At 44.4% G+C, this 7,539-nt stretch overlaps 1 pseudogene across 1 annotated transcript; it reads left to right on the plus strand.

Annotated features, from left to right (window-relative positions):
• The first annotated feature begins 249 nt into the window (after window positions 1-249).
• Window positions 250-1,835, plus strand: LOC111536415 (annotated as a pseudogene). The gene has a single exon (XR_002729726.3). The product of XR_002729726.3 is annotated as a glyceraldehyde-3-phosphate dehydrogenase pseudogene (transcript).
• The last annotated feature ends 5,704 nt before the right edge of the window (window positions 1,836-7,539 follow it).

Below are 7,539 nucleotides of genomic sequence, written 5' to 3' on the forward strand. Positions count from 1 at the left end.
TTGTTATAACAAATACTTAAAATGTGGTAGCACCTTGAAATTGGGTAATGGTTAGAGGCTGGAAGAATTTAAAAGAGCAGACTAGAAAAAGCCTAGGTTGCCGTAAATGGAGCATAAAGGTCATTTCTGGTGAGGGCTCAGAAGTAGACAAGAGCTGTAGCAAAAGCCTAAATCTTCTTAGAGATTAGTTAAGTGGCCATTGTATTGTGTCATTCTTGCATTGCTGTAAAGAAATACCTGGCTTTCTGCTCCTCCTGTTCAACAGACAGCTGCATCTTCTCTTGCATTGCCAGCTGCATCTCTGAGACACCATGGGGAAAGTGAAGGTCGGAGTCAACGGATTTGGTCATATTGGGTGCCTGGTCAGCAGGGCTGCGTTTAACTCTGGTAAAGTGGATATTGTTGCCATCAATGACCCCTTCATTGACCTCAACTACATAGTCTACATGTTCCAGTATGATTCCACCCATGGCAAATTCCATGGCACCATCAAGGCTGAGAACGGGAAGCTTGTCATTAAATGGAAATCCCATCACCATCTTCTAGGAGCGAGATCCCTCCAAAATCAAGTGTGGTGATGCTGGCACTGAGTATGTTGTGGAGTCTACTGGCATCTTCACCACCATGGAGAAGGCTGGGGTTCACTTGCAGGGGGAAGCCGAAAGGGTCATCATCTCTGCCCCCTCTGCTGATGTCCCCATGTTCGTGATGGGCATGAACCATGAGAAGTATGACAACAGCCTCAAGATCGTCAGCAATGCCTCCTGCACCACCAACTGCTTAGCGCCCCTGGTGAAGGTCATCCAGGACAACTTTGGTATCGTGGAAGGACTCATGACCACAGTTCACGTCATCACTGCCACCCAGAAGACTGTGGATGGCCCCTCCGGGAAACTGTGGCGTGATAGCCGCGGGGCTCTCCAGAACATCGTTCCTGCCTCTACTGATGCTGCCAAGGCTGTGGGAAAGGTCATCCCTGAGCTGAATGGGAAGCTCACTGGCATGGCCTTCCATGTCCCCACTGCCAACGTATCAGTGGTGGACCTGACCTGCCGTCTGGAAAAACCTGCCAAATATGATGACATCAAGAAGGTGGTGAAGCAGGTGTCGGAGGGCCCCCTCAAGGGCATCGTAGGCTAAACTGAGCACCAGGTGGTCTCCTCCGACTTCAACAGCGACACCCACTCTTCCACCTTTGATGCTGGGGCTGGCATTGCCCTCAACGAACACTTTGCCAAGCTCATTTTCTGGTATGACAATGAATTTGGCTACAGCAACAGGGTGGTGGACCTCATGGCCCACATGGCCTGCAAGGAGTAAGATCCCTGGACCAGCAGCCCCAGCGAGAGCGCAAGAGGAAGAGAGAGACCCTCACTGCTGGGGAGTCCCTGCCACACTCAGTCCCCCACCACACTGAATCTCCCCTCCTCACAGTTTCCATGCAGACCACTTGAAGAGGGAGGGGCCTAGGGAGCCCAACCTTGTCGTGTACCATCAGTAAAGTCCCCTGTGCTCAGCCAAAAAAAAAAAAAAGAAAAGAAAAGAAAAGAAATACTTGAGATTGGGTAATTTATAAAGAAAAGAAGTGTAATTGCCTCACAGTTCTGCAGGCTGCACAAGCATGGTGCCAGCATCTGCTTGGCTTCTGGGGAGGTCTCAGGGGGCTTTTACTCACGGTGGAAAGCAAAATGGGAGCAAGCATGTCATGTGGTAAGAACAGGGGCAAGAAATAGCAAGGGTGAAGATGCCACATACTTTTAAACAACCAGATCTTGTGAGAACTCACTATCACAAGGACAGCACCAAGGAGATGATGCTAAACCATTCCTGAGAAATCCAGCCCCATGATTCAATGACCTCCCACCAGGCCCCACCTCCAACATTAGGGATTACAATTGAACATGTGATTTATAGGGAACAACATCCAAACTATATCAGTTGTGATCAGAATGTTGGTAGAAATACAGACAGTAAAAGCCATTCTAATGAGGTCTGACAGAACTGAAGGACAAAGTATTGGAAACTGGAGTAAAGGCCATCCTTGCTATACAGTTGCGAAGACTTTGGTGGAATTGTGTTCATGTCCTAAGACTTTGTGGAAAGCAGAACATAAGAGTGATGAACTAGGATATCTGGCAGAAGAAATATCTATGTAGTAAAGCATTCAACATGCTGCATGGCTTCTTTCGGCTGTTCACAGTAAAATGAGAGAAAACAAATGATTTAAAGGCAGAATTTTTATAATTAAAAGGGAAGCAGAATGGAAAGATTTGTAAAACTTCCAGTCTGGCATGTAAAGAATGAAAAAGGCTGTTTGAGAGAGAATACTAAGGGTGTGGCCAAGTCACTGTTTGCTAAAGAGATTAATATGGATGAAAAGTTCTATTCATCAATATAGTGGGAGAGTGACTCCAAAGGGATTTCGGAGATCTTACAGGCAAGCTAGGATTTTGAAAGTAGGGTTTCCAGAGAGTTCCCTGCAGGACCTCAGCATTCACTGCCCTGTGCCAACTTGGGACTCTGCCCCCTGAGTTCTGCACAGTGCTCCTCAGTCACGTGGCCATGGCTCAAGAAGGCCCAGGTAGGGCTCATCCTACCACTTCAGAAGGTACAAGCTGTAAATCTTGCTGACATCCACATGATGCTAATTCTGCAGGCATTCAGAATGTAAGAGCTATAGGGCCATGTCAGATTTCAAGGATGTAATGGACAGCCTGGCAGCCCAGGCAGACTTGTCACAGCAGTAGAGCCACCACAGAGCCCCCCTAGGGTATTACTTAGTGGAGTCATTGGAGTGGGCACTACAGAACTGTAAGGCTAGCAGCATGCAACTCCAGCCTGGGAAAGCTGCAGGCATGAGACTTCAACCAGTGAGAGCTCCTTTGTCTGAGCCCAGCAAAGCCATAGGGGCAGCAGTGCCCGAGGCCTTGGGGGTCAAACCCCCACCCTAGTGTGCCCAGAATGTAAGGCATGAAGTCAAATGAGATTATTCTGGCTTCTTAAGTTTCAATATTATTTTCCTTCTTGGGTTTTGGACTTATTGGGGATCAGTTACCCCTTTATTATTGCCTCTTTCTTGCTTTTGGAATGAGAACGTCTGTCTTATGTCTGTCCTACTGTTGTATTCTGGAAGTAGATAATGTGTTTAATTTCACAAGCTCACAGCTGGAGGAAAATTTGCCTCAGGATGAATCATACCTTGAGTGTTACCCATATCTGATTTAGATGAGACTCTGGACTTTTGACTTTTGAGTTGATGCTGAAACAAGTTAAAACTTTTTGGGCCATTGAGATGGAATAAATGTATTTTGCCTGTGAGAAGGACATGAATTTTGGGGGTCAGGTGTGGAATGCTATGGTTTGAATGTGTCTCCCAAAGTGCGTGTGTTGGAAACTTAATCCCTAATGCAGCTGTGTTGAGAGGTAGGATCTTTAAGAGATAATTAGGTCCTGAGAGCTTTGCCCTTGTGAATGGAATACTGCTATTGTCTTGGGAAGAGTTTCCTGATAAAAGGATGAGTTTGATTCCCTTTCCTCTCCTTCTCACCCATATGATGCCTTCTCTCATGTTATGCAGCAAGCAGGCCCTCACCAGATGTGGCCCCTTCATCTTGGACTTCCCAAACTCGAGAACTGTATGCAAAATAAATTTCCATTTGTTATAAATTACCAGTTTGTGATATTCTGTTATAGAAGCACGAAATGAACTAAGACACTTGTAAACACTTGTACACGTGTATACTTGTGCATGTGCATATACATACACTTGCAGACCCATATCTCAGACAGAAAATCTCCTAGTGTCACAGTGCAGAAGCTTAAAACATTCCTAAATCATGGGACAAAGGATGCTTTAGATGAGTTGGGAGAATTTCCTAGATTCTGCCCAAATGTCACTGGCCTCAGAGGCCAAGTCTGCAGTCATGGAGGCCTTTAGGCATGGAGCATCCTCCTGTGCACTGAGCTTGAAGGAAAATTCCAGGATTTCTTTTGTGTGGCACCTTTGAGAGCAGTCTCATCAATAGAAACAACCTACTCACCCTTCTGAGAGCCCCATCTACTCAGTGAACATTCAATGAGCATGAGCAAACTATAATGAAAGAAGAGTTGTGTTTCCTAAGTTGGGTTCCTGATGAAGGAATTCTTGAGTCAATGATTCTGGTGTACAGGAATCTTTTGCTGGAGAAAATGAAGCTAAATGAGCTGGAGCAAGACTGATAAACCCATTGCCCTCCTGCTGCTGTTAGATTCTTCCACATCCATGGCCACTGTTGTTTGTCAATAATTGTACTCTTTCTAGCTGAGGTCAGACAAGGTCTTAAAATCATTCTCAACGGTATGTTCTAGACTATTTCTACCAATCAGAATTGGCAAATATGTTGAAATATATTTACCATGCCTGCCCAAGGGTAGCATTTCACAAAATGTGCTCCACAGAACATTGGTTGTCTGGCGTGTTAGCAAGTATGATGTAAGAGTTCTGTAATTGCGAAAACTTGGGAAACATTGTATGCAAATGTTTTTTCATGTTAGGACTTCTAGAACCTGTAAAATGCTAATTTACTCTGTAGGTCTCCCATAATACATTTTCCAAGTGTGTCCCACTATAGAAGTTATTCCAAAGATCATATAGAGAGACTAAAAAGATTATTTGCTGAATAATAATGTGTCCTCTAGTTGTCTCAAAATGGGTTAAGTAGGATAAATGGTTGCTGATCCTCCAAATTGAATGAGGGACTGCTCATGATCTCAACTTCTCACAAGGTTGCTGGGCAGCTGTCATTTTTAGCACTCCCCTGAACAACCGGCATCCAAGCTCAGATAATTGTCTTCTACTTACAATGGCACTTTCATGCTCTACCTATGAAAAGGAAGAGAAGTAGGGGATAGGGGTCCTTTCCTGGTTCATCCAGTTGCACCCAGCCCAAGCATGTGTCTCTGCAAGATAACAAGGGAATGCGAGAGCTGTGCTTTTTGCTGACTCATGCATGTGTGACCCTGCCTGCCTCAGTGATACTTTCTGGTGATTGACTGAGACCTTTACTTGATAGCAGTGCCTAATGTGGAGTGATCATGGCAGAAAAGTTTCACTGTTTCATTCAAGGGTTGGGAAACATCCTCTCTGAGTTTGAGGACAAATCACCCATAATGCTCATGATCAAATGGCCTCATTTTCTGTGGCCCATAAATGTCCCTAAACTGACAGGCAATTTGAATTGATAGCCTTTTGATTGTATGGCCAGAATGTCTCTAGGTCACAGAAACACTCCTGAATGCGCAGTTCATTTGGCCCTAGGTAGTTAGTCACTGGGTAGTCACAATGTCTGGAGACCACAGATGTACACCTGAATGAGCAGCTAATTTGGCTACATCACTATGGTAAAAAATAAATAAATAAATAAATAAATAATAAAAAATAAAAAAAAAGAGGCTGAGATACAAGGCTGCCTATTATTGTATTTCTCAGCTTTTCTATGTTTGAGCTTTAAAGATGAAGAGAAAGTGACAAAAGAGAGCCCACTCCCCACCAAATCTGGTCACTATTGTGGCAGCTGATGCAGCCCAACTCCTCAGATTCAATCATTATACAATGTACCAGACAGTGGACTTTTGGATAAAATCAGGTATAGCTAAAAATGTTACAATTCATGGAAATAATATTAAGACTTCTCCCAAGACTGGTAGTACCATGCAGGGCTGAAGAAATCTCTGGGAGACTGGATTATTTGTCAACGTGATAAAGGGGTGACATTCATGCAGTTGAATGAAGCAAGTGGTGAGTAAAATGGTGGTCAGTACAGAACTCTGCAGCAGAATGACTCTGGTGAGCATTGACCCAACAGCCAACAGGAGGGATCAGATATGTCTACTGACGTATCTGGAATATGTCATATATGTCTATTCCTGAAATGGGGCTTCAGGGGAATTAGGTTCACACACACACATGGGGCAGGGGCATCCCTGAGCTCCTGATTGTAAAGGTAATATCCCTCTGAGGTTGGAACTGCTTTGAAACAGCTTGCCGTTTTAGTATGGTTACGTGGGAATCTTGGGAGTCAAAGTTCCTGGGAGTCCAATGATAAGCCTTGATTCAAAATGGTGAATGGGAATATGGTGCGACCTTTTAAGTGGAAGATGTGCCTAACTTTGCTCCTTCAACCAGACAATATCATAATGGATGAGATAATCATCATGCTGGATCCACATACTCTGTCTTATGGGATAAGAGACACGGGGTCCTACAAAGTAACTCAAGTCTGGCTGGACTGGACTCATTCATTTAGACTTGTGATAATGGCCTCCAAAGCAATTAGTCTTGTGACTTACTGTAAGAAGGAATGCTGATGAAAAGTCAACCAAAACAACAATCATGACTTCTGGTCTCTCTGCCCTGGGGAAGGCTCATGAGCTCCAGGAGTCAGAAGGTGGGGAGGGGGGAACAGAACCTCCCTCTCCGTGTGATGTGCTCCATAATGCCTATCCCCCAGATCTTACATGGATTCCCAGGGTCGTCTTCTCTGTACCTACTGGGATGGGATGAAGACAAACCTCACCTTCCTCTGCCTACATGATAGCACATTATGGGGCACATGTGCAGAGGCCAATGACAGAAGGTGGTGTGAAATCTGAGGGGCTCAGACTCCCAAGGAGACATCCCTGTGTCCTCAAGTTGGAAGAGTAGGTGGAGGTATGGCTTCTCCTTTGGAGTACATCATTGTCAGCCTTGCCCCACTCTTCATTGAAGGCTGCCATTACGTGCACACACTAAACCTGGCAGCTGCTGAATGGGTGCTCATCTGGGTTTGGGGACAAATGGCTCACATTGCTCAGATTAAGGAATCTGGCTTTACATCCATTGGTTCAACAGACACAGTCTTCTTCTGAGGTCATTTGTGTTGATAAAATGGTAATTCCTAGGTCTCTGTAAAATGTACTGCTCCGAGAAGAGGATAGAATGTCTGGCTCTTCCCAAGTGGAATGACAAACAGTGGTTGGTTGGGCATGGATATGTCTAACCCCAGAAAACATTCTTCTTTTCTTCATCAAATAGCAAGAACATTACAATAAAAAAGCTTACTTTAGAAGAGACTGTTTTGTAGTTAGAGACAGAAACAGACATGTGTCAATTCAATGCAATTTTGTTGTACAGAGTGTATTTTTTTCTTGTAGAGTGTATTATTGCTGCCCTCACAATATTGGCTCTGAAGTTACAAGCGCTGGTGCCCCAAATGACTGTTACCAGGGGATGGAAGATATTCAATGTGTCATATTATATGTTTTCATCACGGCCTTTTCCTATTCAAAAAGATACATTTGAATATTTAAACTGGTAACATTTTCCTGGTTAATTGGCCTTTTTAAAAATCCTATCAAAATATCACTGTTTAGGTTGGGCACGGTGGTTTACGCCTGTAATCCCAGCACTTTGGGAGGCCGAGGCAGGTGGATCACTTGAGGTCAGGAGTTTGAGACCAGCCTAGTCAACATGGCGAAATCCCGTCTCTACCAAAAATACAAAAAAAATTAGCTGGGCATGGT

The sequence above is a fragment of the Piliocolobus tephrosceles genome, chromosome 12 (genome assembly GCF_002776525.5).
Source record: "Piliocolobus tephrosceles isolate RC106 chromosome 12, ASM277652v3, whole genome shotgun sequence".
Lineage (NCBI taxonomy): Eukaryota > Metazoa > Chordata > Mammalia > Primates > Cercopithecidae > Piliocolobus > Piliocolobus tephrosceles.